The following is a 24,687-nucleotide window of genomic DNA, read 5'->3' on the forward strand; positions in this document are numbered from 1 at the left end:
CTATCAATTCATGGAGAATAATCTTGTTTCTACGCTGCAATCAGAGCTCCCTCTAATGGCTATCTATTTGGACAGCAAATTCTTGGGAAAATGAAATACCCCTGTTCTTTTAGAACCAAGGACTTTTTTTATTATTGTTGTGTAACGGGTCCTTATTTGCCTTCGCAATTAGATTTTCTGTATCCATTTCAATCTACATGTTCTAAAAATCTGCAATTTTCCAATCTCTGAAAACCGTATCAGTATAAGTGAAAACAAAACTTATTTGATGTAATGTTTAATTTTACATATCAGCTGGATTGGGCTACAGAATGCTGGTATTTGGCCAAACATTATTTTGGGTGCCTATGGGTGTTTGGGGGTGAATTGAACATTTGAATAGTAGACTGAGTAAAGTAGATTGCTCTCCCTAATGTGAATGGGCCTCAACCAATCAGTGAAGGCCTACCTGGAACAAATAGGCTCTCTCAAGTAAGAGAACTCCTGCCTGGATGCAGATTTGCCTGCCTTCTGGGTTGAACTGAAACATTGGCTCTTCTTGGGTCTTGGGCCAGCATTTGGGCTGAAACTTATACCGTCAGTTTTCAGGCCTTCAGACTCAGACAAGAACTACACCATCAGCTCTCTTGAGACTCTGGCTTACAGCCACAGGTCTTGGAACTTCTCAATCTCTATAATTGTGTGAGCCATTAATATGTGTACACACACACACACACACACACACACTCCCTTGGTTCTGTTTCTCTAAAACACTTGATTTCAAGGTGGTTTTGAAAAACATAAAAATTTAAAAATGTTTGGATCCTTCTCTTACAGGCAGTAACAGTGCCAAGTGGCTCTCCTTGAAGCATCTATCTTCCTGCCATCATAGATGGTTTTGACTAATTCATTGTCAAGTCTTGCTGACAAGTGAGGAGCACAAAAAAAAAAAAAAAAAAAAACACCGAGATCTGTGATCACTGCATTTTAAAAGTACCATATAAAAAGAATATAAAATATAAAAATATATACAATAGAGGCAATATCAACTCTAGCGATACTGCATTTTATTTATATTTAGTGTCACATTTTATTAGGTCCTCACAGCAATCCTGAGAGAAAGAGCAAATATCCTGAGCTCAATATGCAGATTCATAACTTGATCCCCCAGAGAGTAACTGACTCTAACACTGTGCCTTTTCCATTATAACCACATCACTCTGAGTCTTTCTCCGCCACAAACCATTAAGACAGCATCTCCAGTCATTCCTCTAACCACATAGGCTATTGATGATTTTTAATCCAAAATGTGCTACCCAATGGCTGTTTTCTGGCTGATTTGGTTCAACAGCCCAGAGCACAATGTAAAAAATTCCAAGCTTAGGGTTAGAATTTCTGTTTAGAACAAGTGACTTTCCTCCATTGAATGGGCATTGAATATACCTCGTCACTGTCTAAGTAAGTGATTAGGATCTCCTATAAGTGATTTGGATCCGAAGTGATTTGGAGTCTGGATAAAACAGTTAAATTGTACCTCCCCAACAAAAATGAAACTTCCTAGAAGTCAGGAAGCATATCTTAGTCATCTCTGTCCCTCAGAGCCTTTGTGCAGAGCAGGTGCTCTATAAACACTAATTGTATAAATAAATGAATACTTAAATAATAATTATTATTACCATCTGGTTATCATTTTGTGTGCACCTACTAGATGTCAAGACCTTTAATAAACAGTTTACATTTATTACTTGGAATCTTTTCAACCATCCTCTTGAGAGGATAATATTTTTTTATTACACAGATGAGGAAACTGAGACTCAGAGAAATGATGTTCTCAGGGTCTCACAGATGAAAGTCATGGTGCTGAAACCAATCCCTCAACTGCTTGGTTCCAAAGCCCACGTAGTCTCCACACCACCCTGAAAGTTGCCCACCACTGATGAGGGAAAAAAAGGCAACTTCCAAGCCCATAGAAAGTATATCAGTAGCATCATGTTGGTATATAATCTTCAGAAATGGCCAAATAATAATGGTTTGAGACCAGGGCCCTCCTAACTGATCTCAGTATCCTGGACAGCTCCTCCTTCTATGTCATCTGCTGCATTTGAATAAGGAGAGCATAAGGGCTGGAAGAAAAGCGCACAGAGCTGGAAGAACAAGAAGAAGGTTAGGTATGCACTCTGGAATGTAAAAACGTCACTCATGAGAGTGCCTGGCTGGCTCAGTCAGAAGACCATGTGACTTTGATCTGGGGGTTATAATTTTGAGCCCCATGTTGGGGCCAGGAGCAGAAGGAGGGTCTGTTCCCTTTCCCAGTTGTGTGCCCCAGGCCTGTGCTGGCTCACCTGGTCTGAGCGCTCTTAGAGATGATGGCTTTGGGTTGTTGTTCTCAGAACTACTTTATAATATAAAAAGGAAAGCCTTTGTAAGACTTACTATTTGATTTCTAGACTTTAATAACAATCTGTAGAAGTCTAGCTTTATTTAGAAACTGATATGCATCTTCAGTGTTTATTTTCTAAGAGCTTTTTTCTTGTTTCTAATCCTTCCCTTCTAAGTCACCTTTTAGCTACAAAGGTTATAATCATCAGCAAAGGTCAATAAATTTTCACTGCATTCCAGATAACATCAATACCTTGAGAAAGAATTTGGCAGGAAGAGGACCTTTCCTTCCTGGAGAAGGAAATTCACAAATTAGCTTTTTTAAGGTCATGTTAGACAATTAAGATAAATTGCTACTGATACATATTAGAGGGTTGACCACTGAGTGAATACATATCGATGGTATTCTTAAAAAGAATATTTTGCAGCTTTCCTAATCTGCTCTTATAAAATGAGCAAACTCTAAGACAGCATATCCCAACCTGTGCTCCATGGAGTATTAAGAGATGTTATGTGTAAAAAGGATTCTGTGGTCAAATCACTTTAGGAGATACTGTAGAAACTTGTTTGCTTGGAAAGGTAGAATCCTTACCAGAGTTTCCTAATATGCTACTCAGAACTATTACTCCCCATAAACGGAATACAGTTTGTCGTGCATTAGTCAGGGCTCTCCAGGAAACAGAACCAATGAGGTACATATATATGAGAGGATATAAATTATGAAGAATTGGTTCACAGGATTGTGAAGGCGTAGAAGTCCCAGGATCTGCTCTCTGCAAGGTGGAGACCCAGGGAAGCCAGTGGTTTCATTCAGTCCAAGTCCAAAGGCTTGAGAACCAAGGGAGCAGATCATGTATATCACAATCTGAGGGCCTGAGATGAGATGAGATGTCCCAGCTCAACCGTGAGGTAGAAAAAAGAAAGGCAAACTCCTTCTTTCCCTGCCTCTGGTTCTTTCCGAGCCTTCAACAAAACGGATGGTGCCCACCCACACTGGGAAGGGCAATCTGCTTTCCTGAGTCACCAGTTCAAATACTAATCTCACCCAGAAACACCCTCACAAAAACGCCCAGAAATAATGTTGAAACTGGACACTCCATGATCAGTCAGCATAACACATAAAATTAGTTTTTTGCCCCAAACTATCCAATCACAGAACCAGTCTATTAAAATTGAGTGAGATGAAAGGCTGGCATTTTTCAAATACCTTTGAGAAAGGTGTTTTGGTTCCTTGAATTTTAATGAATTTCTTCTCAGCCCACAGCATCATTGGCATTGTATTGGTGCTCTGGCAAAGCACCGAAACAAATTCGATAAATGTTGGCTAAACACGTTCTCTTCCTAATCCATCAGGTTGCCAATTGGCAGTGAATTTCATTTGACAACATCAATTACCTTGGTATTTTTCTTCAGTTTGAGGAAAGCTTGTGCCACATTTTTGGCCTGGGGCGCAATCATTATTTAAGCTCTCTGTGGACCACTCAGAAAACACTTGGTTTTCCCTTTCCCACTTGGTCAGTTTCTGCCTTTATGTTCATTATTCCTTTCTTCTGCGTTTCTTTGGATTACCTGTTTACTTTTGAACATTTGAGTAAAGTGTTTATTTCACTTACTTTCATTCTTTGTTTTTTTTCTTGAAATTAGAGTTTAAGGCTTCTTAGCTGTATCCCTTATGATTTGTAGTATTTTTATTGTTTTCTCAAAACACTGAAATTTTGGTTTCTATTTCCTCTTTAACCAAAAATTATTTGAGAGAGATATGATGGTGGTGGTATTTTTTTTTTACTTTAAAAAAAAATTTTAGTAGGCTCTACCCCCAGTGTGGGGATCCAACCCATAAACCCTAAATCAAGAGTCACCTGCTTCACCAACTGAGTCAGCCAAGCACCCTCCTTTTTTAATTTTTAAATTTTATTTGAGAGAGGGAGAGCGGGGGGTGGCAGGGGAGGCAGAGAGAGAGAGAATCTTGAGCAGCCTCCATTCCCAGTGTGGAACCCTACACAGGACTCAATTCCACGACCCTGGGATCATGACCTGAGCTGAAACCAAGAGTCCAATGCTCAACCAACTGAGCCACCCAGGCTTTAAATTCTTAATTTTATTTTTAGTAGGCTGCGGTGGTATTTTTAAATTGGAGGAGTGCCTGGGTGGCTAGTTGGTTAAGTGTCAGACTTCGGCTCAGGTCATGATCTCACAGTTTGTGGGTTCAAGCCCCATGTCCAGCTCTGTGCTGACAGCTCAGAGCCTGGAGCCTGCTTTGGATTCTGTGTCTCCCTCTCCCTCTGTTCCTCCCTGCTTGCTCTTTTTCTCAATCTCTCTCTCTTTCTCAAAAATAAATAAGCATTAAAAATTTTTGATAAATAAATAAATAAATAAATAAATAAATAAATTGGAGAAGGAAAAGGTCTTTCTGGGTTTCATCATTATTAATCTTTTTCTTTTTTTCTTTTGCTTTTTTTTGTTTCTTTTGCATTGTGGAACTTAAGGATTGTTTTCCAGCTTTAGTGAGGTATACTTAACAAATAAAATGCAAATTATCTTTAAAGCATACAGTGTGATAATTGATATATGTATACATTGTGAAATGACTCCCACAATCAAGCTAATTAATATCTGTTACCTCACAGAGTTAATTATCCCCTCTTTTTTTTATGAGCCTGAGATCTATTATCTTAGCAAATATCAAGTCTACAAAACAGTATTATTAATTATAGTCATCATGTAGTACATTAGATCCCCAAAATTTATTCGTCTTATAACTGGAAGTTTGTATTGGCTAACACCTCCCCAGCTTCCCCACCCTCCAGACCCTGGCAACCACCATCCCACTCTGTTTCTATGAGCTCGATTTTTTTTTTCCACATATAGGTGATCCCACAAACTATTTATTTGTCTTCCTCTGTGTGGTTTATTTCTCTTAGCATCATGGCCTCCAGGTTCATCCATCTTGTCACAAATGGCGGGATTTCCTTCTTTTTATGGTTGAATAATATTCGTGTGTGTGTGTGTGTGTGTGTGTGTGTGTGACATTTTTATATACATCCATCCATGGACAGACACTTAAGTTGTTTCCATATCTTGGCCACTGTGAAGAATGCTGCAACAGGGGAGTACACATCTCTTTGAGATGGCCATTTTGTTTCCTTTGTCTATATATTCAGAAGTGGGAATGCCAGATCATATGGTAATTCTATGTTTAATTTCTTGAGGAAGCTCCATACTGTTTTCCGGAGTGCCTGTACCAGTTCACATTCCCACCAACAGTGCACAAGGTTTCCCTTTTTTCTGCAACCTCACCAATATTTGCTATCTCTTATCTTTTTGAGAATAGACATCTAACGGGTGTGAGATAATATCTCATTGCGGTTTTGATTTGCATTTCCCTGATGATTAGTGATGGTGAGCATCGTTTCATGTACCTGTTGCCCCCCTGTATGTGTTTAGGAAATGGTCAATTTTCTTGATCTTCCATAGTCACCTATATTTTCAGGAATAATATCCGTTAATTACATCCATACGTGACAACGACATCTATCTCACTAATTGTGTTACTAAGATTTCTATACTCTGGCTTCTTTTTTCTGCCTACTTGCTCTGTTATGGATGAGAGAAGTCAAAGCCATCTACTATACTTTGATCATTATTTGCTTTCATATCCTGTAGTTTCAGTGTAACAAATGTTAACGTTATATTGTTTTATGAGTAGATATTCACTACTTTTGAATCAAGCCCACACTACTGTTATATAAAAAGCACTAGTCTCACTTAATACTCTTTGGCATGAACTAATATTCTTGTTTGATATTGAGATCGTGACAGTGCTGGTCTTTTCTCAGTCGAGGTGGGGACCTGTTTCAGTGTAACTTTGCCCTTCCTTTTATTTTTAGTTTTTCTGAATCACTCTATTTTAGATGTTTTCCTGGTATAGTTTGCTTTGTGGTTTAATGTGAAAATATTTTTTAATAGGTGATATGAACCTATTCACATTTAGTAATATAAGAAGTATACTGGGACTTTGCTCTATTTTATTACTAAACCTTGAGTTTTGCAGTTTGCAGTTGTTAATTGTTGGTGTGTATTTCTTCCTCAGAAGGTTTGTGGGAAAGATGAGGTGACACTGGTCTGAACTTGCCCCTCCCTTCTTGGGGATGCCTGAGGCCGTTTTGACTCGGCTGGAACTTACAAACATTCGCTGACAGAATTTACTGATTAAAAGGAAAACGAGGGTGTGTTGGAGAAGGTCATGGAGAGATTAGAACTGCGGGCTGACCTGTGAGCTGGACCTGGGCACTCAGAGTTCCTCACCCCCCACCCCCGTCCTCGGAATGCGCTTCTCTGTGCATTTCCCAGACGCTGCGCCAAGAAATAGCGAGGTGGTATTGAGGACACCTGCAGGGTATGTGTGACCAAACCCAACTAAGGCCTCTCTCTGTGTAAACTTTTAAGGTTTGGCAAGCAGGTGCAAAAAAATCCGTTCGTCTTGCTACCTACCAAGACAAGCCTCATTCGTAAGTTTCCTTCCGTATTGAAGCAGCCACCTACCAGCCTGGAGTGGCTGGCCTGCCTCTTGCTTTCTCTTCTCTCCCTGCCCTCTGCATTCAGGGCCCAGTGTCGCATTACACCTGAGAAGCTCCCAAGGAGTTTGCAAACCAACGGGGTGTTACAAGGTTGCTTTGTATAGAGTAATTGCTTTTTATTTTCTTCTTTTTCTTTTGGACAGCTCACATTGTATCTCCTCCCTTGGGTTTTTGTATTTCTGCTTGGGAATCTCCCTTCATAGGGGCAATTTGTTTTTTAAGAGTTTGTTTTTTTCTTGGGGTGACTGGGTGGCTCAATCGGTTACATGTTCAACTTAAGCTCAGGTCAAGATCTCAAGGTTCGTGAGTTCCAGTCCCGTATCTGGCTCTGTGCTGACAGCTCAGAGCCTGGAGCCTGCTTGGGACTCTGTGTCTCCCTGTCTCTCTGCCCCTCCTCTCTCTCTCTCTCTCTCTCTCTCTCTCTCTCTCAAAAATAAGTAAACATTAGAAAAAAAATTTTAAAGAGGTTTTTTTTCTTTTAACTCAAGACAAAATATTTGGTTCATTTTATTTTAAACAAAATATTGTTAATCTGATAAATTCTGTTGATTTTTTAAATTATTTTATCTTTCCATGATTCTTGGTCAACTACTTTTTATTATCCTCAGCATTGACTAGCTGGATTCTCCTGTCTGTTTTTGGGAAGTTCCCATTTTTGTTGTTTAGTTTTTAAGGTGGTCTTTGGTTTGTTTCATTTTTTTGTTTTGGTGTTTTCTGAGATTTGCCTTTGCTTGCTTTCCATCATGCATTTTCTTTGTTGATGTTCTTTAGCATCAAAGATCATGTATTTTCTAATAATAAAAAATTTAGCCCTCTGCCTGATGTGTAAGTTTCTACCATGCATTGTCACTACCTTTGCTCTCCCACATAGTCTCCATTCAGTCCCCAACCCCACTTCCCAGATCCTTCAGCCCCTGATACGTGCAAGAAATGCTCTTGTGCCAGCCCTGATCTACAGGAAGTGCATTGTTGACATCCGCTACCAGAGGGCCACCTTTCTACTCACTTCTCTCTCTCTTTTTTTTTAAGTTTATTTATTTATTTTGAAGGGGGGGGGGGTGGCAGAGACAGAGGGAGAGAGAGAATCCCAAGCAGCCTGATGCTGCTCAAACTCACCAACTGTGAGATCATGACCATTCATGACCGATAATGACTGATCATGACCCATCATGACAGAGCCGGAGTCAGACGCTCAACCAACGGAGCCACCCAGGTGCCCCTCTACTCACTTCTCTCCAGCAGCCTCTGTGCTGATTTCGGTTGCCTTCGCAACCCCAATTTCTTGAAATTTAGATCTTACTTGTCTCTTTTATTTGCTTAGGTGATATTTAACACGTTCCCCCCTCATCCTTCGTTCTCATAATACACAAGAGAAGATTACCGTCTCACGCAAACAAGTTCATATTGGAACTGCAGGTATATTTTTCTTTAAGGAGATTTATTTTGATTTTTTTTTTTTCTTTCTCAGAAGTTCCTGAGTAGAAACCCAATTATGTGGCTCTCATAGAAGACTTGGCTTTCTCTCAAAACAAAACAAACACAAAAGGGTTGGCTCTCTCTTTGGGAAGGGAGCAAAGTCTTCCCATTCATTACCCTCCATCTGAAATTGAGCAGGCATTGCTATGAATATCAACCAGGACTTCCTTTAACTTCCCTGGACCTCGCTTTCTTCATTCAGGTGTTGGAGATTACTCAGTAACAACAAACAAAGCTTTAATTCTTTTTTCAATATTATACATTTGTCCGATACATGAATTTCCATTAATTAACCTGACAAGTTTTACTAATGAAATTCAAGTCAAGAAATCTTGTTTTCTTTCTTTTTTTTTAATTTTTGAAGTTTATTTTTCCTTGAGAGAGAGAGGGTGTGCACAGGCAAGTGGAGTAGGGACAGAGAGAGGAAAGGAGAGAGAATCACAATCAGTCCAGGGGCTCAAACTCCCAAACCGCAAGATCATGACCTGAGCCAAAGTCAGATGTTCAACCAACTGAGCCACCCAGGTGCCCCCAAGTCAAGAAATCTTTATTCAAGACTGAAGGGAGAATGAAGAATAACATTTCAAGGGAAATGAGAAAGACCCTGCCTTTTTTTATATGGAATGTTTATAAATACAGTGATTTTTATTGGCTCTGTCTTCATGAAAAAAAATCCGTAACTACAATTCCAGATAAACATGGATGTTCCCTTCCTCAGTCATCTACATCTATCATGTGCCTAGTCTCATGAAGGGTATCTGGTTACCCAGATTACAATTATAGAAATATCAATAAAGAAGTGAGCAACGTCCAGGGTGCATCCTAACTCCTGTACGATCCGGCACGTTACCCAAATGTAGCCCTTTCTTCAAAACCCAACAACCTACTATCTCCCCATGTTCCCTTCCACAGATGGATGAAGAATCAGGCATCCTCTTATACTTTATTGTACATTCTTTGTACTATCACTCACGTACTTAATTTCTTTCCAGCCACCTTCCACAGGCCTAAAAGAACAAACCCACTCGATAAAGTAGAAAACTATAAATACCTAACAGTTGAGCCCTGGAAAACTCAGGAAAGCAAACTGAAGAAGAAAGTTAAAGCACGAAGATGCAGGCTGTTACTCATCAGAAGGGGAACGTGGCAGGGACAGTTTATTGTTCACCAAAATCAGGTTTTCTTCTTGGGCACACATCTAACTTGCCTTCCCCAGCCTCCTCTGGGTTGCAAGAGCTGTGGTCAGTGTCTGGAGTCAGGCAAGGAGGCAAAATCAAGAACCTCAGGGGATGGCAGGTCAATACGGAAGTCAACAAAGCCAGGGTCCGGTCTACTGGGTTCAAATCCCAGCTTCACTCCTGACTAATTACGGAACCTTGAGTGACTTATTAACGTCGCTGGGCTGATTTATTTCTTCTTCTCTAAAACTTGGATAACAAAGCGATGTGTCTCAAAGGGCTGTGTGAAAATGAAATACAGCTAAAGTTCGGTATCTGGCCCACAGTAAGCCATCAATAAATGATGACTTTTTTTTTTTTTAAATTAAGATGAACGAGACAGATGATGGAGCATACGTGGGGAGAATAGGCTGTGGCCCAAATCAGGAGCAAGGCCGGAAAGTGTGAGAACCAGGGTTTCGGTCACTACAAATTCCCATGTGAAGCTGGGGCCTCTGATCTTTGGTCTTGCTCCAAAGAGCAGACGATGTAGGAGCAGGTCAGCCACTTCCACGGGGGAGGGGACAGCAACAGCGGGAATCACCCGTCCCTGAGGGAAGGAACCCCAAGGCCTGGCAGCCTCGGAGGCGGACACCAGGCAGCATCAGCTCTCTGAGATTTACCGGGAAAAGAGGGCTTGCCCATGTGTCAGAATCTCAGATCCTCTAAATGTCAGCTATGTGACTTCTGGGCGGGTCTCCGGAGCTTCTTTTCTTCTCGTCTAAAATATGATATGTTTAAAGAGCTTGAAGTATGACTCAATAAGGTAGCCTATCAGCTTATGAAATACCTAATAGGGCGTAGCTCAGTAAATCCTTAACACATGTCAGTGCAACGGGAGAAATGGTGGCTATATGGTCTGTGCTGACGGGTAAGTGGCTCGGCCGGGCATGGGAACGATCGGTTTGTTCTGAAAACCACATTCGGAAGCATTGCTCATTGCGAGTAAACACTTAACAGTGTCCAGTGCGTGCTGAGTTGGCTCTGACGTATAAATACATTTAAGACTCTGTGAACGAGTGTGTGCTCCATCCAGTGGGGCAGCCTCAGACCCTCCTGTTTCCTCAGCGCTATTCCCCCTGTTCTCAGGACTGCTCTTGGCCATGGTCTGGGACACCCACTTCCTCCCTGCTCCAGGTGTCCCCCCATGGCCTCCATCATCGCCTCCTCTGCCCACTGTGCTATGGCTCCCGGTTCTCAGACGGAAGCTGTGGTCGTTGTGTTTGCATTCTCTTTAGGTGGAGCTTTCAGTAGCTCGACTCTGTGCCGGACCCTCCTCTGGAAACTTCCCAAGGGCTGAGCCCTTGGGTGCAACGAACATCTGTTGCAGACTTTGCAAGGAAACTCTAATTCCACAGAGTGGATTATCTCCCCCTTTGCTCCTACATGCCACCTACATGCTACCCGTACTGAACCACCTGGAGATCCCTTTCATGGCTCCGTATATACAATATGAGCTCGGCTTGGAATGGTTGATCCCTGGGAATGGTACAGATGGGGTAGATGGATCTTTGTGTCATTTGCGGGTGAGGAAATTCGAGTCCAATGAATGAATGACTGTCTACTCCTTGAACATTAGCCTCCATTCCCTCATCATCTCTTTCCTGGACCTTCACAACAGCCTCCTAGATGTTTTTTCTGCCTCCCTCCCTACTCAAAGTTGTCCTCACGATCTCCAGAATGATGTATCTTACTAAAGCATTCTTTTTTTTCATTTTTTTTTTTACATTTATTTATTTTTGAGAGACAGAGACAGAGCACAAGTCGGGGAGGGGCAGAGAGAGAGAGAGAGACACAGAATCTGAAGCAGGCTCCAGGCTCTGAGCTGTCAGCACAGAGCCCGAGGCAGGGCTCGAACTCACAAACTGTGAGATCGTGACCTGAGCCAAAGTCGCACGCTTATCCGACTGAGCCACCCAGACGCCCCCTAAAGCATTCTTAATGATAGAAAGTGTCTCGAACAGTGGGCCAGGAAGTGTGGCTGCCAGTGAAGCTTTTCTGAGAGACTCATGGCAATTCATCTACCCTCTCTGGAACTCGTTTTTTTCTTTCCCCTGTTAAATTAGGCCCGTTGGACTATAGACTGATGTCTATGCTCCTTCTACAGGTCTGTGGTTCTAAGGAATTGTTTTAGAACATGAGCTCTCTTACAGACTCAGATGACGCCTATGCATGGGAACATTTCTTATTCCAAAACTTCACCCGCTCTTGTAAGAAACTGTAGGATCCATTCTGTGTTACACTAATATTAGTGAAGAATTAATTCAAGCAAAATTCTTTCTGCAATATAAGAGAACAGAGAAAGATTGACCCACGATGAGAGAGATGAGTAATCTGGTCCACTTGTGTCTTGGGATGGGGGCATGGAGGCCCATGGGTATTAGAATTTAGTCAGAGGAGCAAAGCCAAGCAGATGGCCCAGATCCTCAGTGCCAAGTAGAAGCCATGGCCCAGGACCTAGAGGGAAAGCCACAGCTGGGCCACATAAGGGTCAGGTAGTGATGGCAAGAACCAGGAAGCAGTGGGGCATCATCAAAAAACTACATAATATAAACCATTCAGTATGAACAGAGAAGCAAAGAAGGGAAGTGAGAGAGTGAGGGTAGGAATGAGTGCATTTGTAAGTAGAACATTATTCGGATTATCGATTCACCAGCCTATGACTACAGAAAGGAGACAGCATTTACATATCTGTTCCAAAAACAACTTCAAGTCCCCGATCCGTGAAGCAAAGAATTTGAACTCTTCAAAATAGCCCTAAGTTTTTCTGAGTGTACATAACGGGGCTGACAACCCAGCCTTGCTCAACAATCACCAATAAGTCAGCCTTTTCTTCTCTTCGAGTTGCTGTTCACCACCTGCAAATATCCCTGTTTCTCCTGCTTATAGAAGGCCTAGAGAAAGAGCCTTCTGGATTTTTTTTTTTCACGTACATCCATGCAGTAGGTGTTCAGTGCTGTCCAGAACAATATCCCTCAAATTGCTACACGTTCTGTTCAGTTATTTAAAGAGTCAGTAAAGGAGGGATGTTCATATGCTGACAGCCTCCCTTTTTAACCTCTCTCCAGGAGTCCCACTTGTCCCTCAGAGATGGTGGGAGCAAGGACAGTTTATTTAGAGCAGTAGACTTTCTCCATTACTATGAATCCCATCTGACTTGTAATCCTCACGGTGACCCCCATGGCGGAGAAGTCTAAACAAAGAGAACTTGCCAACCCCAAGTCATTGACACTGACCATGGGTGGTGCCCACAGGATTGAAGCCCCCCCCCCTTGGATCTATGTGTTCTACAAAGCCAACACCCTCTTTCCTTTGTTCCTCCCTTATTCCCACTGTGTCTTCACCGGGTGCCTCCATCACACATCCATCAGACTGTCCCACAGCGCTGCTGACTTCTTGCCCAAAGCACACCTCCATTACCACCTCCTTTGGGGAAAGTGGTTTGACCCCCTAACTTGCATATGCCGGGCAACTGTCCCATCCTTTCTTGATGATAAATCTGTTGTTAGTTGGTCCCATTCCAATTTTGCAGAATAAACCACAGTATGTGTCTCAGATACAAATTTTGCTAAGAGCGGGATGTTATCAGAGGCACCAACTGGTGTTAAATGACCTTTTCTTCACTGGTTTCATCATACCTTTAATTCTTACTTACAGACACATCAACCCGCATGGTGTTGACCCATTTTCCACTTGGTTTTGGTACTTTTGGTTGTTTTTAATGCAAGCGTCTTTTCCCTCATATATTTATGACCAAACTTACTCCTTATCATTGTACTTTGTTCCTTCACTTATTTCTTTTCCTTCTTTCTTTATTTTTTTCCACATCAGACGGGTAATGTGCTGACATCGTAACAAGGTTTAAGGGAGGCGCATGTCACACAACGGCGTGAACATCCAATTGTCACACTTACGAACTACAAAAGGATCTCTTTTCCTTCTTTAATTTAAAAATTTTTTTTCAACGTTTTTTATTTATTTTTGGGACAGAGAGAGACAGAGCACGAACGGGGGAGGGGCAGAGAGAGAGGGAGACACAGAATCGGAAACAGGCTCCAGACTCCGAGCCATCAGCCCAGAGCCCGACGCGGGGCTCGAACTCACGGACCGCGAGATCGTGACCTGGCTGAAGTCGGACGCTTAACCGACTGCGCCACCCAGGCGCCCCTCCTTCTTTAATTTTAAAATCTCCTTAGAAAGAAAAGCTCGGTTAAAATTTACATTATTATGGCATATTTTCCCTTTTATTTATCGTTTTCCTTTTTAAATACCTTTGATACTTTTTTACCAGCATGCTTTTTTTTTGTTTGTTTGGTATTGCCCACTCAAAATTTTTTGTTCATCAGTGTCCATTTAACGTTTTGTGACACCTGTAGGATTTTCTCCCCTTCGGGTGAGGCTTAGTCAGGTAGAGAAGGTGGCTCCGATTTGCTATCCAAGGCACATAGCCACACGGTAATAAAAGTGATACAGAAATAGGATGTAGAGCTCCTGCCTGTGCACAGTGAATCCTTGTTGGATAAATGGCCAGCACAACATGACATAATTTGCAATAGTGCACATCTGCTGGCTAGTTGATAAAACTTCGTGTCAATTCCGGGGGATGCCTCTATCCACCGTGCAAACGCGGCTGGCAACGCTTAGGGAAGATGGTGATTTACTACTGGAAAGATGAGGCAAAGAACTCTTACAGGTCATTGCTGGAATATCCAGAAATCCTGGTTCTGTCCAATCTGCTGGCATCCTTGGCTAATCAAGCCAACCGCATCTCACGGAGATCTTTGGCACACTGATAATGTCCTGCGATGCCCCTTCTGACACCCTCCTGCTACCAGCCCATCTCTTCATAGAGAAAACTAGCATCTGGCATTTTCCAGCTGTTGGTTTTAAAACCTCAAGTGTAGGCCTCACATAATTTGTAGTCATCAGCACACAGCTTTTTAAGTAAACAATTTCAGAGACCAGGTATGTTTCTCGGCCAGTTCTGTTTTATCTTTTTTATTTATCTATTTATTTTACATCATTACAATCACTGTAGGGACAGAACAGACAAAGCCTCCCTTAAAAAATGCTTATAATTCTTATTGAGATTTCCAGTTCACCTCTATTTTAATAAGTTCTTCTTGCCCTGCCCTTACAGAAGAGTTTATTAATCCATTTCATTTGTTCAACAACCAATTTTCCTTGTTTGTATTACTATCAATGTAATTTAATTTTTTAAAATTTTTTAATGTTTACTTATTTTTGAGAAAGAGAGAGAGAGCGAGCCAGTGGGGGAGGGACAGAGAGAGAGAGGGAGACACAGAATCCGAAGCAGGCTCCAGGCTCCGAGCTGTCAACACACAGCCCAATGTGGGGCTTGAACTCACGACCCGCGAGATCGACTCGAGCCGAAGTCAGACACTCAACCGACTGAGCCACCCAGGCGCCCCTCATCAATATTAATTTTTTAAAAACCCACTATATTATCATACCAAACCATGGGTCTAAATTGCGTTGTCTCCCCCAAATTCAGAAGGCTCCATATTTTTTCTTCTGTCTTGAACCTCAGCTCGGCCGTCCCGAAACTGGCTTCACGGTAGGCAAGTGCCATCGATTCTTGGGTCATGCTGACTTCACATCAACATCTGGAAGGGAAGAAGCCCTAGCCTTCGTCTAGGAGAACACCAATGACACAGAGTTCCGAACACTCAGTGTCATACATCGATACCTCGTTCGCATAATAAAAGATAATAAAATGCGGAATATGCACAAATACCGCTTCTTAAAAAGAAATCCACTGTCAATTATCACCATTTGAGCTCCCAACTTGAATTTATTTTATTTTCCCTTTATATATTTTTTCTTTCACTAGTGCCTTTGTCTATCTATGGGGCAGAAGTTTTAGTAAAAAACTGCAGTCTCACACACGCCCTTGGGTACATACAGTGGCCTACGCCAACTTACAAGGGTCAGCGGTATACATGGCTCCCGATTCTGCATTCAGTGACATCACGCGCATGGCTTGCAATCAGCCATGGTGGACGTATTTCTGCCACGGAAATTGGCAAACACTGCAAATCAGGGCTTTCCACCCAAAGAGCCAGCCGTTAAACATTTACCAGCACAACTCTGGGTTCAACCTTGGGACAATTCAGTTTTCCCCAAACCAGTCAAAACGTCAGAACATGAAATCAATTAACATACAGAATTATCATAGTTAATATACCAAAGATTATGGTCAAAAATCCCCCACTCGGGAAGTTTACATAGAACAGCTTTTGGGGCTTTATGTAATTTTTTTTTTTTTTTTTTTTGCATATTCACTGCACGGTGCTTGCCAAAGCCAACCCTTAGAAGACAAAAAAATACAGTTGGATTATAGCATGTTTTAGTTGTAACATCCATTTAGTTATCCACCGGTTTCAAGTAATTTCCAGATATTTTTCATCCATCCCCAGGGGGTTTTATTTCCACAACAGACAAACACAGAGAATTTGGTAATTTCTAGTCATTAACATTTCTGTGCTAATATCCAAAGTTTACATGAATTAATACACACCAATGTGTTGGCTTCTCAATTTTGCATTCCTTTTTTTTTTAATTTTATTTATTTATTTTTATTTATTTTGAGAGAAGGTGAGAGAACCAGCAGGGGAGGGGCAGGGAGAGAGGGGACCAGAGGATCCGAAGCAGGCTCCACACTGACAGCAGAGAGCCCAATACGGGGCTCGAATTCAAAAACCGTGAGATCATGACCTGAGCCGACGTCGGACGCTTAACTGACTGAGCCACCCAGGCGCCCCAATTTTGCTTTCTGTAATAACTGTATCTTCTGGATGATATGGAGGATAGAGCCAAGCAAGCTCTGAGTACGAGGTCTGGCTTTGCCAAAATCTAAAATGGGCCAAAGGAATATTAAGTTTCCTTATTGGATCTGAGTGGGACTGACCCACTAATTTGTCTGTCATGGCACCCCTTGGTGTCATTCCCAGGAATGTAATGGCCTCTCATATCTATCATTGAAAAGTGTTCATAGTAGAGGTTCTCATTTTGTTGTTCGTTTAGCACCTGAGTTTAGGCAGGAGAAACATTTGTACCTGAAGGCTCTGTGTAGTTCAATTCCCCTGCCTTGTTATTGCCACTTGCCCAGAGAAGTGGCCTCCCCTGGCCTCACCTTCCAGCTGCCTTGGGACAGCATGTGGCCTGATCCTTCTTTGTGGAGGTATGGGCTTCTGAGCTGTATCTCATTGGAGTCCAGCATTCTTCCTCCCTAATCTCTGGTTTCCCTCACCCCCCAGCCCCACACCTTGAGCAGACTTCCTCTGGCATTACCCCCGTATTCCCACTTGCCTTTGAAACTTGGCTGGGTCGGGCTGTGCTCGCTCAAGGACACAGAGCCACGGCCTTGTTGGAGCTACAGACATCTGCCTGTGCTTGGCCACCCAGACCCCAGCACAAGACTGTTTCGGATGCGCTCACTCTCCTGTACTCTGAGCCTCCCTCTCCTAATACTGCCCATTTTACATCCCTCCACATTCTACAACATTCCATTATCTTCTACTGTGCTTTCCTACCTATTACTATAGGAAGGTTGGGAAGGAGGATATACTCTAACTCTACACCTTTGTCCCCATGTCAGACACCTGCTGAAGCCACAGCACCAGCCAGGTCCAAAATGGACTCAGGGAAAAGGTTCTATTTTCTAAGACCTGTGACCTTGGAGAGACCCGAGGCTGATCACTAGTCTCCCACTTATCCCTCCAAACACATTTGTGTCTGGCTAATAATGTTGACCGTTTCTATACAGGTTTTAATTTCTATTTACTTAATTTTTGTTATTTCTTCAAACCAGGAATCATTTCAGATCTTCCTTTTGACTTCCAGGGGGATAGATATTTCTTGGATATTTCTTGGATAGGTTTTCATTTTGTTGTCATTTTTTAAAAGTTGATTCCATTATAGAGAGCATTTGAGAGCTCATGGTTTCTGCTTACTGTGGAAATATAATACTGTGGGTGGTTAAAAAGTACACAGAGGGCATCAGATTGCAGTTACCATCTACTATTTGCTTTTTCTATTCCTCATTTGTCTTCCAAATGTGTTTATCTGGTGTAGGCATATATGTTTCACTTTGTCTTAACTGCTGTTCAAAATTTTATTTATGAACATACCATCATTGATTTACTCATTCTCCTATTAGTGGACATTTTTATTAATTTCTTTCCCTTTCTCTCTCTCTTTTTTTTTTTTTTTTTTTTTTGCCAATGGCAAACAAGGCTTTGCTGAACAGCTGTATGTGTGCCTCCTTTTCCCATAAATGCAAGTTTTCTCCAGGATCAGTACCTAAAATTATAATTGCTTTTTTAAAATAATTGCTTGATCATAAGTTATACAATATTCTGTTTTGCTAGCATCCCCAGATTGGACCCCAGAAGTACCACGATAATTTATAAATTTTCATCAATGGCTTATCAGAATTTTCCCCAAATCTTTGCCAACACGATAATTTTTAATTTTTGCCATTATGATGGTTATACAACAATCTCTCTTTTTTTTTTTCATGCATCCCTGAAGAAAGATATGTATCTTCAAATTGAAGAAACTTGAGTCCTGAGCAAAATAAATAAAAATAAATCTGTATTTAATGACATCAGAGTGAAACTTCAGAAAATGAAAGACAAAGAGAAAAATCTTAATCAAAGGGAAAATACGGTTTACTTACAATGGAAGGACAGGCAGACTGACAACGTATTTCCCATTGGCCGTCAGAAGACAGTAGGATGACATCTTCACAAGGCTGTTGGGATAAAAGAAACCTGTCACACTAGAACTCTATATTATTCTCCCAGGATTGTACCTGCATGGCCTCGATCGGCCTCCCCCCACCTTTTTCAGAAACAGGTACTGCTCCTTGACCACGGTTGGGTAGGTGTCTGAAGCTGGGCAAATCCTAGAACCTCATGTCCTCTGGTCCCATGATTGGGTCAAAGAGTATATATATAAGCAAACATATAAGCTGCATCCTGTTTCTTTTGGTCGCTTCCATCTGAAAGGAAGCTTTCTGAGGAAGAGAGAGAGACGCACAACTTAAGAGGTTCCGGTCAGAGCTCATTTTTTACTTTTTAAAAAAATTTTTTTAAATGTGTATTTATTTTTGAGAGAGAGACACACACACACAGAGTGCAAGTGGGGGCCGGGCAGAGAGAGAGGGGACACAGAATCCAAAGCAGGTTCCAGGCTCTGAGCTGTCAGCCCAGAGCCCGATGTGGGGCTCAAACTCACGAACGGTGAGATCACAACCTGAGCTCAACCAGGGTGCCTGGCTGGCTCAGTCGGTTAAGTGTCCGACTTCAGCTCAGGTCACGATCTCATGGTTCATGGGTTCGAGCCCTGGGTCAGACTCAGTGCTGACAGCTCAGAGCCTGGAGCCCGCTTCGGATTCTTGGTCTCCCTCTCTCTCTGCCCCTCCCCCACTTTGCTTGGTCTCTCTCTCTCTCAAAAATAATAAACATTTTTAAAAATTCACGCTCAACATGTTAATGCATCCCAAAAAGAAAAAAAAAATCCTACTTCAAAAAATCCTTCAAAAAATTGAAGATTTCAAGAGGCACTTAAGCAAAGACTACCTCACAAGCCATTTGGTAATACTTAAATTTTGCCATCAAGTCTATTGTATTCTCTTTCCAAAGTCTTTCTCTTCACCCACCTTATTCCTTTGGAGTTTCTTCCTGCTTCTTCTGTCCCATAATTCCTGAACTCCCCCTCTTTGTCCAGAGCCCTTTGGCTCTGCAATCCTACAATCGTACGCTAACATTGTAAACCCCACTTGGCAAGATAAAGTGTTTTGCTTTGCCAAATATCTCGTGTTCCTCAAGGCCGTCCCACCTCAGGGTTTGTTTAGCTGGGGGGGTTACAGGTAGTGCATGCAAGGTTCTCTGTCCAGAGTATGGAACCAACACATCCTTTTCCCGGTCCAAAGTGCCTCTAAGTATTGTCCTATACCAATCAACAGGCCACCTAGACTCTATTTAATCACAGTATTGAGGTTCCTGGAGTTCTATGTGACTAAAAATGCGTAAGCTGACCTCTGTCAACTAGCACCCTTTATAATATTCCTTCTGAAAGCTTATTTCCATGTAAGTGTGCTAAATCTTTTAAACTCAAAATTTTATCTTCTTTAGTCCGCAAGGCAGCCCTGAGAAGGGAACGTTGGCTTAAACGACTTGTCCAAAGTCATGCAGCTAGTGAGAAGCAAAGCCATGTCCCCGCTCAATTTCTTTCCTGCACACAAATGCCCTTTCCAGAATCCAGTGTCCTTGCTCATTTTCCTGAAACTTTCTTCGAGGCACTGCTTTCCACACCAACAATTGGAAAACATACTAATTTACTATATTTGCTCTTATCTGAAGGTATTGAAATTTTGCAAAACAGCCAAGATGTAGATAACATGATAAGAAATACCAAGAAATTGAGTTAATTTTTTAAAAATCAAGATATATATTAAGTCAGATTATACTGAGAGGTTAACGTATTCAAATGAAGTCTTACTTTATAAATATTAATTGCAGATAAAACCTAAATAGGAATACCCATAGACTATTGCTCGGGGCAGAGGAAAAATGATTTGGCCCAGACCCATACCCATACACTTCCCATCACGACACTATCAACCAATAAAGCAAGCACTCGTCAACACAGGGCATGCTCAATACACCTTGTGAACCCTGGTCTCCAGTCCTGGATGAATGGAAGAAACGGCATCTTATACTTAGGTGAACTCAGTTATCCTCTGGAATAGTTGTGTGAGCTTGGGCTCTCATGCTCTGATGGTTGGAAATTTCATTTCTAAGTCTTTACTAAAATACTCAATAAAACTCTAAATGATATTTTTCTTCAATATATTTTCCTTATGTATTCAGTCAACAAATATTGGCCTTGTTGGCCAAGGACACTTGTGATGAGTACATTTGTCCCTGGACTTGAGGGCACTTTTATTTTGATCTCTTAGATACAAGCACAAAAGTGCTTACTGCTCCAGGGTCCCAAAGAAGGAGGGCTCCTAAAAAAACACGGGTGGAGAGCAAAGTCCAAGTAGTCGCCTAAACATTTTAAATGGGGACTCAGATTTTAAGACAAAATGAGTTCTATATCTAGGAAGAAAACACACACACACACACACACACACACACACGCCTGATTTTTCTCTTGTGTAAATAATGTCCTAGGTTAAACAGGTTGGTTGGCATAATGCATCTTTGTATGAGCAAGTCACTATATAACATTGTTCTAAAGGAGTCATATCCCAGAGAGGGTTAAAAATGTTCAGAACGCAGAGCTGCCTTAAGAAGCAGCTATATGAAGCTTTCTTGGGTGATGTATGTACATGAACGCTTTTTCATCTCACAGCAACTTTGCATTTCACAAGTCAGCAGAGAGAGGAAATTGGAATGACATGCCAACCAAACCTCGTTCTGCATGGGTAAGAGGCATCACTAGGTTTACCCTTGCCACGGGGCCTCTACCTTCCACCTGCATATGATTTTGAGCAAGGGGAAGACAAGGAATGGAAGAGAAAGAAACCACCTCTCCCAAGGCACATGAAGCCACAGAAGGAAAGAAGCCACAAAAAGGGAGGAATCTCTCTCCCTCTCCTCTCCCACCCACATGCACATTTGGTGCAAAGTCCTTTGGACTCCAGAGATTCTCTTATTGGGACTCCAAGAGTTCACCGAAGTGAAACTTACACCAGAAGAAAAGGGTGGGGATCGCATGAGAACCTGGGTTCAAGTATGTGACTAAGGACTTTTGGAGACATGAGACAATGCAAGTACCAGCAAATTAAAATTGCAGGTGAACGCAAGTTAAGGAGGTAGAGTCGGCCATGATGTAACCATCCCAACTCAGATGACCACATTTGCAAGGCCTGGTGGCACCACACCATGTGGGAAGGTGAGGAAAACTGGAATTGGAAGGACATGAAATGAGAATGAACCGTCTGTGGGTCATCAGCCCATCTGGATCATCCTTGGTCTCCTGACGGTGGGGATCTGGGTGACTCAGGCTTGGGCAGAATCTCAGCAGCTGGGAACAAAAGCTGGGGCGAGGGTGGGGGGGGGGAGGGGCAGTGAAGATAGTGTGAAAACCAGAGCAATAAAAATGCACGGAGGCTGTTGGTAGCCCTGCTAGAAATCTCAAAACCAGGGGCGCCTGGGTGGATCAGTCTGTTGAGCGACCAACTCTTGATTTTCAGCTCATGTCATAATCTCGTGGTCGGTGAGTTCGAGCCCTGAGTTGGGCTCTCTGCTGTCAGAGTGGAGCCCACTTCGGATACTCTGTCCTCCTCTCTCTGCCCCTCCCCCACTCATTTTCTTTCTCTCTCTCTCTCAAAAATAAAATAAACACTTAAAATAAATAAATAATTGCGGCACCTGGGTGGCTCAGTTGGTTAAGCATCAGACTTCGGCTCAGGTCATGATCTCACAGTTCATGAGTTTGAGCCCCACATCTGGCGGCCTGCTCTCAGCTCAGAGCCCACTTCGGGGGCTCTGTCACCCCTCTCTCTTTGCGCCTCCACCCTCTCTCTCAAAAATAAATAAGCATTAAAAAAATCTTTTTAATAATAAAACAAAATAATATTAAAAAAAGAAATCTAAAAACCATGGTCCTTTGGGGTGGCTGCCTGGCTCAGTCAGTTGAGTGCACGACTCTTGATCTCAGGATCGGGTTTGAGCTCTGCATTACACGGGGAGCCTACTAAAACAAATAAAGAAAAAGATAAAAATAAATAAAAATAAAAACCGAAGTCTTTCGTGAATTTGAGTTGTAGGAAAACAGATGAGTGACAGATGAGATTGAAACCGGAAGGAAGACATGAGCTGAAGAGGAAGGCGTAGCCGTTGGGGGAGGCAGAGTGGAGAGAAGGCTGTGGTCCCCCCCACAGCCCTGGCTGTCTCTACCCTCCCAGCCGTACCTACTGAGATCAGCAAGCAAATCAGGAGAATCTCCGGGCTCAGAGAGAAGCTGTGGCTTAGGAAAATAATGAAGTTGAAGTTCTGAATAAATGTGCTCTGCATCTCAAACCACTCGCCGTTCATCTTTGCATCAGCGGAGAAAAATCACAGGGAAGGAGATAAACAGGGTCATTTTAAAAATAGGAGTGAATTGGCAGATTCCCACAGGAAGAAGGGAGAGAGTCAGGGATATCAGATGGCACCAAAATCCACAGTAACAAGAGTTGAGGAAAACAGACACCATTTACATTCCGAGCCAAATAATGAGATGTCAGCAAGACATCAACTGGAAGACAAAAGTTGGAAAATTATTCTTTTTCTTTCTTTCTTTCTTTCTTCTTTTTTTTTTTTCTGCTTATAGCCAAAGCTCTAGTTGAAAATTAAATGCAAAATCTTGCAGCTGGCAGTAACGGTCCTTCATGATCTCTATCAGCAGAAAACTAAGATTCCGTCAAAGGGTCTGACTCAGAAAGCTTATAAGCCAGAGAGAAAGAACAGAGGCTGTCAGCTGCAGAAAGGGATGTTTACCGAGAATTCGAGAAACAGAGGGCGAATGCAGTGAAAATAGATTATGTAGCAATCTGTTGGCTCACCACGTGGCGGTAAAGAAAGCCTAAGAGACCAAACTCTTTCCTTTTGATGCATTAAGATTTCTTCCCGGGTAGGAAGAGAGTGCTGCCTTCCTGAGACAGGAATTGCAAGTCACAAACCCAGAGACTGGTGTGCTTCAGAGATCTCAGAAATAAAACCAAACCCAGGAAGATCGCCAAGGAACTCCTGTCAATAAGAGGTCCCTGAAGCCAGGCTGGCTCCCATGGGACACTCCCTGCGAGTGACTGCCCCGGTACTCACTGCCCACTGTGCCATTCGCCTTTCTCCGGCTATGGAAGAGGCATGCCTAGGACTGAATTAGCTGTGAATGGGCCGCCACCTGGGTAACCTATGAGGTGTCAGGAAAAACTCACCCTCTGATCTGCAGGCAAACATAACTTCCTTGATGGAAAGTTGCCAGAATGTCTACTGAGTCTCACACCCCCTGAAAGACAGACTACCCAACCCTCCTCGATGGCAGGGCGATGGCGGTCACAGTAGGGGTATCTTCACTTCAGCATTAATCAAACAGATTTGCCTGGAGGTCAACAGGGGGCTGTGTGTGAACCACCACCCGGGCCAAGGGCCCATTTTCAGTATCTGTTAATATATCGGCCTTTAATAGTGGCCCTAGAGGCTTCATTAACAAAGACTGGCCCAATATCTCTTACTTTCTGCAGGGAGGGCGGGTTTGGCTAGCGCTGATGCAAATCACTTCCTATCTTTATAAGGAACATCCGTCATTAATCAACACACGAAAGACTTCCAGCTGCCATCACCACCTTCTCAGGCGTGGACCCAGACACTCCCAACCTTTCCTCCTTAGAAGGAAAGGAAACCTTAGAAACCTAGACCCTCTTGCTGTAAAAGTACCTTCTTTCGAGATCCTAGTTACTTGAGGTTATCTACTTTTCTCTCTACAAAATACTTACAACCTTTGGGTTCTAGAGGGAAGTGCACCAGCCTCTCAAGATTCCACCCCTGGACCTCGCAGCCCCCAGCTGTGGTTACGAATGGACTCTTGGGAAAATGAATGTGCTTCAAACTCCAATGTGAATATGACTTTGGTACTTAGATTTAACACTGTTTTAGAACTTAGTTCTATTGTGCAGAGATCTTTTTGAACCAAATGATTCAAATATAATAGATATTTGATTTGCGATGAAGACCACCATTTATGCTATGCCTTCCCATTTTCTCCACTCTCCGCAAACCTATTTTATGTATTATTAATGTAGTCTATTTAGTTCACGTAGTTTATGCAACAGAAATGGATTTTTAGTACCATGTTGAATATAATACTTTCACATAAATTTGCTTAAAAATAAAATACAGGTATAATTATCAAGACTCTTTGCTAATCTAGTACTTTTGCTCATCTGTACTTTGGATAAACCTAGCCAGTTGATCAAAGGTCAAAACACTCAACTTGGTGGTGGGTGAATTGTTGCCTAAAAGGAAATAAGTTGTCACTGA

At 42.3% G+C, this 24,687-nt stretch overlaps 1 protein-coding gene and 1 non-coding gene across 2 annotated transcripts in view; both read right to left on the minus strand.

Moving 5' to 3' along the window:
- Positions 1-13,453: 13,453 nt before the first annotated feature.
- LOC122230884 lies at positions 13,454-13,557 on the minus strand. The gene has a single exon (XR_006207953.1). It is a non-coding gene; the product is annotated as a small nucleolar RNA U13 (small nucleolar RNA).
- A 4,583-nt stretch (positions 13,558-18,140) lies between these two features.
- Positions 18,141-24,687, minus strand: part of LOC102963092 (myelin associated oligodendrocyte basic protein) — a 64,971-nt gene continuing 58,424 nt past the window's right edge. The window contains exons 6-7 of the mRNA XM_042999228.1: positions 18,333-18,407; positions 18,141-18,220 (exon numbers count right to left, since the gene is read on the minus strand). The gene's annotated coding sequence lies outside the window, so the exon portion shown is untranslated. The remainder of the gene's footprint in view (positions 18,221-18,332; positions 18,408-24,687) is intronic.

Source organism: Panthera tigris, chromosome C2 (genome assembly GCF_018350195.1).
Source record: "Panthera tigris isolate Pti1 chromosome C2, P.tigris_Pti1_mat1.1, whole genome shotgun sequence".
Taxonomy (NCBI): domain Eukaryota; kingdom Metazoa; phylum Chordata; class Mammalia; order Carnivora; family Felidae; genus Panthera; species Panthera tigris.